The sequence below is a fragment of the Megalopta genalis genome, unplaced genomic scaffold (assembly GCF_051020955.1).
Source record: "Megalopta genalis isolate 19385.01 unplaced genomic scaffold, iyMegGena1_principal scaffold0020, whole genome shotgun sequence".
Taxonomy (NCBI): domain Eukaryota; kingdom Metazoa; phylum Arthropoda; class Insecta; order Hymenoptera; family Halictidae; genus Megalopta; species Megalopta genalis.
In genome coordinates this window covers 4,503,691-4,510,193 of record NW_027476090.1, presented here as the reverse complement: position 1 = coordinate 4,510,193, position 6,503 = coordinate 4,503,691, and the positions used below count along the sequence as shown (strand labels likewise).

The 6,503-nt window shown below is 40.2% G+C and overlaps 2 long non-coding RNA genes across 5 annotated transcripts; one reads left to right on the top strand and one right to left on the bottom strand.

The window, feature by feature from the left end:
• Positions 1–1,906: 1,906 nt before the first annotated feature.
• On the top strand, positions 1,907–5,450 carry LOC143260803 (uncharacterized). The gene is made up of 3 exons (XR_013035077.1): positions 1,907–2,545; positions 4,477–5,008; positions 5,095–5,450. It is a non-coding gene; the product is annotated as an uncharacterized LOC143260803 (long non-coding RNA).
• Positions 3,070–4,499, bottom strand: LOC143260802 (uncharacterized). 4 transcript variants are annotated; one of them, XR_013035076.1, is made up of 5 exons: positions 4,395–4,499; positions 4,168–4,336; positions 3,968–4,104; positions 3,846–3,894; positions 3,070–3,766 (listed from the first exon to the last, which is right to left on the bottom strand). It is a non-coding gene; the product is annotated as an uncharacterized LOC143260802 (long non-coding RNA). The 4 variants fall into 4 exon arrangements; XR_013035075.1 differs by having other exon boundaries at positions 4,164–4,481; XR_013035074.1 differs by having other exon boundaries at positions 3,968–4,118; positions 4,168–4,481.
• Positions 5,451–6,503: the final 1,053 nt, after the last annotated feature.

Genomic DNA, 6,503 nt, shown 5'->3' with positions numbered 1-6,503 from the left:
CAACCAATCAGGGGTGTCCAGAGCCCTTGCCGGGGGCAAACAGGATAATATAAAAAGAGCAGCAGTGAGACGCTCGTTCTCATACCTCTGATACTCCTCATACCTCTCATGCTACGACGTCACGCTACCCGAAAGTGATTCTACGCAACTTATCAAATAAAGTTAGTAATTACACCGCACGCACCAGTTATTTACAAGAACACAACTCATAACTAAAAATATTTGTTTTTCCGCGTATTTGATATTCGCGGTTCCCTACGACTCTTCAAGATGCTAGGGATAATAATAAGCTGAGTTTCTTTTCTTTAACATGGAATATATTTGAACATTCAACTTCACATCGATACAGAGTATAATTTTTAGAGAGTAGACTATTCCGTGTGCGGGTTGATGGTAGAATGACTGTTGTGTGTTCTCGGAGGTAAATTCGGTGTGGGTGTGTTCTAAATTTGAGACAGTCGGATTCGTGGATTGTTCAATTCTTGCGAGGAGTGAGGGAAACGGTCGCCCTGACTGATTGGATTGCAAAATTAGGAAAGTGACCGCCCCAAACTAAGGGTCACCCGCAGGTAGTGCTCGTGCCCTCGGGTGACGCCCGCGAAGGAATCCGAGTGTCCCAAGGATAAGCCGTAGCAAACAATGATCCCGAAAATGCCTCTTCTCGGTGGAACATGCATATCGTAAAAAAAAGAAAAAAAACGACTAAGAATGACATTTGGTGACCAACTGTGGATCATAAAAGAAATACTTGAATAGAAGACGGAAATGGCTTTCAACGAAATTGCTTACTACGGGTGTTTTGGCATTTCGATTGCTTCGTCCAAAATACGCTATTTCCTAGGGCCTTCGGTCCCTGGGTTATCCACATCTGGCAATTTTCCTCTTCCCAGGGACGAACGTGGATGGTAAATAATGTTTGACTCGAGGACAACATTTTTTCTCGCTTGATTTATAGGGGTTCCGTCATACAACGGAACAATATTTATGTATCGATAGTCGAAAGTCCTTCTGTACTATCTATCTTCCCTGTTGGGATTATGGAATGAAAAAATGAATATGATTCCAATTCTTTTCTTAAAAAGACTTTATTTTATTCCTTTATTGAGAGAAGGTATATAGGCGAAAACGATCGAGCGACCAAACTCTACTGAGAGTCCGGTAAGAAAAAAGACGCTTCTTTTATACCCTTGTTGGGTTCGTCTTATCCACCAATCAGAGACGTTTATTTGTCGCGTTTCACATTGTATACGTGACACTGGGATCCCCAAACAGTCAGGGCACGATGTGTATCTAATGGTACCGGTGATGATGTATCGCGGTATCTATTATATACAGTTTACATCACCGTCGTTGTCCGCTGACGGAACCGACGAAAATGTAAACCGATATCTTAGTATCTTAGTACTAAGTAAACTATAGATTAATTTTTGTTCGAGGCTAAAATTTCCTTTTTTTCAACACTCCCTAATATTAATATTGTCTGTTCGACCTAATATAACAAGTATACCTTTCAATAGGATAACTGTTTAGAATTACGTCCTCTTTACCAACTTTACTTTTTTTTTTTTCTTAACGTCTTTGCTGTATTATATCGTTATTATTATTAATTAATCGCTGTAATTAATATTTTTGAATTATCCTGCAGTGCACGCTGCATGTAGCGCCTCTGTCGAAGAGAAGATGAAGCTCCGTTCCGATATCCGTACAGCGCCAATCGATGCAGTGACAAAAGGCTCAAACTGTTAGCCAAATTATCGGCGATAGATTTTGGCTAGCGGTTTCTGCGTTTTTCCGCTAGATGGGGGGTAAACACCGTCTGTCGAGTAAATAAAGTTCTCCTTGTACAGATCAACACCTCGAATTCATTTTGCAAACTCACATACTCGAAACATCCGATACGTTTTACGTTCAACGTTTCGCATCTGTTAATGCACAGCACTAATGTCTTTATGACACGGACGTGCCTAGCCGGCTGTTTTTTGAGCTTAGGTTTTTGGGACTTCGCTTCTCTCGGCCTCGATGACCGGGACGAGTCATAAAGAAGGAAAAGTTCCGAAGAATCAGCCTGACATTGTATTATGACGGTGATGCCTGGAGGAACTTTCCTGCCTTTGCCGGGGCGATGCGGACGTGTGCTTTGGAACGGACTCGCTGATTGACTATTGCCACAAAAAAAAAATCGGGCAGGGCCAATCGGCGAATATTGGAGGTGCGTTGGAGGGATGGCAATCTTTATTTTATACCGTCCACATATATAGCGTCATAATTCGTCGCTATTACTGACGACGCTGTGACGCCCCAACACAGCATCGATAACGGTTATTTCAAACGAATGTAGAGAATTATGAACTTGACACAAGGAACATAAGGCCGATAAAAGAAATTGCGTAACCATTGATTATGAAAGTGGTACAATTCCAATTTCCATAGACAGGTGGCGGGTTAGTGGCCACCGGTGGCTTCACAATTGTTACTATTTTAGGTTACTTATTTTATTTTCCTCCAACAATGGATAATTTCATATTCACATCGGATAGTGATATAGGTAAGAAGAAATAGTAAATCAATGTTATGACAATTGAGAATATTTATTTTATTTTCAATAAATTTACATAGAAATAAGACCCATGAATATAAACAAAAGAATAACGAACTGTGATATAGAAGAATCAAGGAGTGCATTTTGCGCGCGTTTCTCCCCACCCCACGACCCTCGCGCGTTTCTCTCCACCCCACGAGCCTCGCGCGGCGCGCCCCCCCTCCGCCCTCGCCATTTCGCGCGGCGCGCCCCCCATTCCCCTTGCCTTTCGCGCGGCGCGCCCCCCATTCCCCTCGCCTTTGCGCGGCGCGCCCCCCCATGCCCCTTGCAGCGCCCCCCCAGCGCGCGTTTTTCGCGTGAAACCCCCCCCACAACGCCGCATGCGCGGCGACCCCCCCCCCTCCCCCCTCGCTCGGCAACCCCCCCCCCTCCCCCGCGCCTTGTGACACCCCCCCCCCCAACCCTCCTTAAACATTGTCATTGCGCGGCTTAAGATGACGTTTGGGAGGAGGTATTAATGATAATACTAATTAGCTATTAAACTATATAATAATCAAATGTGTGTGCATCATATCAAATACATCAATTATATCCTCTTACAATTTATACAAACACGTATCTAGAATCGGAGATGTAATCAAACTAGGAATTTTCAATTCAAAGTAACCCATTATAACCTAGCAATACAAATTTATTAAGTCAACCGAAAAGTAATCAAAATCTTTCCTTGTCTTTCTTCCAAAAAAATACATTTATTTATTAAACAAATCATACATTTTAATCAACTAAATACTGTACACCATTTTTCAAACACCTTTTACCACCATACAAGCAGTTCTTGGATTCTTGGATTCTTCGACATATCATATGTCCGGCTATTGGGGACGACGTCCAGACAATCTGGACGCCAACCCTGGTCACGTCCGTGTCATAACTGCTCGCAAAAACTCCACGTGTTTCTTCCTTCCCGATGGAACAACATCTGCCAACATTCAATTTTATCCAAACCAAACAAACTGGACTTGCACCGCTTTCAAAACAAACGCTCCATATTTATTCTTACAGAAACTAGCTCCACTGTCTTCTTCCCTACCAGTCTCCCCGATACATCTTTTTCTTTTTCTTATTTATGCAAAGTCTTCCCTACTTTCTTCCCATCTTTCAACTTTCAACCATAAATCTTCCTTCGCATCATCCACTTCACAGCATCTAATTGCCGAGAGTCCACTGCAGAATTCAGAAAACTATAATCATACCATACCTTTCAAATCACATTTATATTCACAAACATTTATCATACGCATACTTATTCTTCTTTAGGAATAGTTCATCAAAACTATCTTCATTTCACCAATCTGTAATAGAAAACAACCTTCACCATTCATCTATTCGATTAAACTCATCTTAATATTAATCATTGCAACATACCTGGCTAATGCATTTCCTAAACTGTCTGCATTTTTATTCATCTAAACTTCTCCTTGGTTCGTCCAACGCGAAAATTCCGTAATCTTTACAAAAAAAGTCTCCGCTATGGCAAGTCTTGTAATTATAGAGGCTAGAACCTGAAATTAGCATTCTAGAAATCAACCAATTTACTGTTTTCTGCTTAACGATACTTTACCCACCGTCCAACACTCCAGCGACCCCTCTTAATAAATTTATATTCTTATATCTTAATGGTTTACTTTAAATTCATAGTTTTATTACGTCTCTCATCATAGATTTCGGTACAAAAATTCAACAATAATATTTATGTATCGATAGTCGAAAGTCCTTCTGTACTGTCTGTTCGACCTAATATAACAAGTATACCTGTAAATAGGATAACTGTTTAGAATTACGTCCTCTTTACCTGCTTTTTTTAACGTCTTTGCTATATTATATCGTTATTATTAATTAATCGCCGTAATTAATGTTTTTGGGTTATCCTGCAGTGCACGCTGCATGTGGCGCCTCTGTCGAAGAAAAGATGAAGCTCCGTTCCGATATCCGTACAGCGCCAATCGATGCAGTGACAAAAGGCTCAAACTGTTAGCCACATTATCGGCGATAAATTTTGGCTACCGGTTTCAGCGTTTTCCCGCTAGATGGGGCAAACACCGTCTGTCGAGTAAATATAGTTCTCCTGTACAGATCAACACCTCGAATTCATTTTGCGACCTCGCATACTCGAATCCCCCGATACGTTTAACGTTCAACGTTTCGCATCGATAACGGTTATTTCAAACGAATGTAGAGAATTATGAACTTGACACAAGGAACATAAGGCCGGTAAAAGAAATTGCGTAACCATTGATTATGAAAGTGGTACAAGTCCAATTTCCATGTACAGGTGGCAGGGTTAGTGGCCACCGGTGGCTTATCAATTGTTTTATTTCACGTGCCGAAAGTTACTATTTTTAGGTTACTTACTTTATTTTCCTCCAACAATGGATAATTTCATATTCACATCGGATAGTGACGTAGGTAAGAAGAAATAGTAAATCAATATTATTTTATGACAATTGACAATATTTATTTTATTTTATTTTATTTTAAATAAATTTACACAGAAATAAGACCCATCAATATGAACAAAAGAGTAATCTTAGAATCGGAGGATGAAGATAATTCCACTATGAAAAAACAAATTAATGAAGCGTAAAAAGAGAAGAAGAATTATAAAGCTAGAATCTTCTCATCGGATGAGGATATTGTTACTGAGAACTTGGATTCTGTAAAAGAAAATAAAGGAAAATATACGCAACGAATAAACAAAATTAAGCGAAATGCCGGACAAGAGTACTTTACAAAAAAAAAAACAGAAAAATTCATTCCAACAAAAAAAAAAGAAAGTGATGTTTGTTATTTCAAAATTGAAATTAAATGACGTTTACAATTGACTAATTATGAAAGTGGTGCAAGTCGACGCGGCCGTCTTTAATTAACTTCAACTTCCAACTTGGTTCCTATAGGCAAATGATCTCCTCACACTTATTTAAAGGAAAATATATAGAAAATACTCTTTTTGTTAGGGCATGGAGTCTGTGCAAGTTCCGAAGTTATTCTCTGTCAAATACATACAATAATTTCCGTAATCGCACGCCGAAGTCGTAAACCGTAATCGTAAGCAATGTTCATTACCTTATAATTCCGTATCATAAATTGTAATCGTAGATCGTATTTGAGGCCGTGTTCGTAATCGTAATCGTAATCGTAATTGTAGGCGTAAACGTAATCGTGTAGATGCTCGTCGCGATCTGCTTCGCGTCCTGCAAATTTCTGCGAATTTCTAATGAAATCTATTGAGCGAGGAAGTAAGCCTCGTGTGTCTAACTTACAGGAAAACTTGTTGGTGTAAGTCGAATGCAGAAACCAAATCTCGTGTAATTTCTCGATTTTGGGAGCCGAGAGAGCCACAGAAACATCCCTTAAAAGAAATACTCGCATGAACCAAAGGTGACGTTATGTAGATCCACCGAGTCGGAAAGCCGTCTATCGATAGACAGCTACATTGGTTAGACAACCTCGTATTTACTTGGACACGCGGTTTTTCTGTCAAAAGTTCAATTGAAAAACGCGTTTCGGCTTCCTATGTGTAGTGACGAAACTGCTAGCTCGCGGCGGATCTAGCAGTTCTCTCTCGAAATTTACGAAGGCTCGAAACAACAGAGAACGCGAGGGGGTTAGACCGAATCTCAGCAACGTGGAGCGTTGGAATACTTATAATTTTTCGAGCGAATTGCTTGCTTAGACTACCGCGAGCAATTCACCTTTCGCCGTTTTCGGTGCTTGCAAGACACTCCCCTTGCCCTGCGGGACTTCTGACATACAGGAATTGTCACGAACAATTATACTTCCTTAACAATTAAAATGACACTACATATAATTTAAAAAATAGCCATTTTTAGCTATTGATAACACTGTCCAACACGATTTTTGATTTCTTATAGCTACTATGAAATTCTTGTAGAGCTTCGCT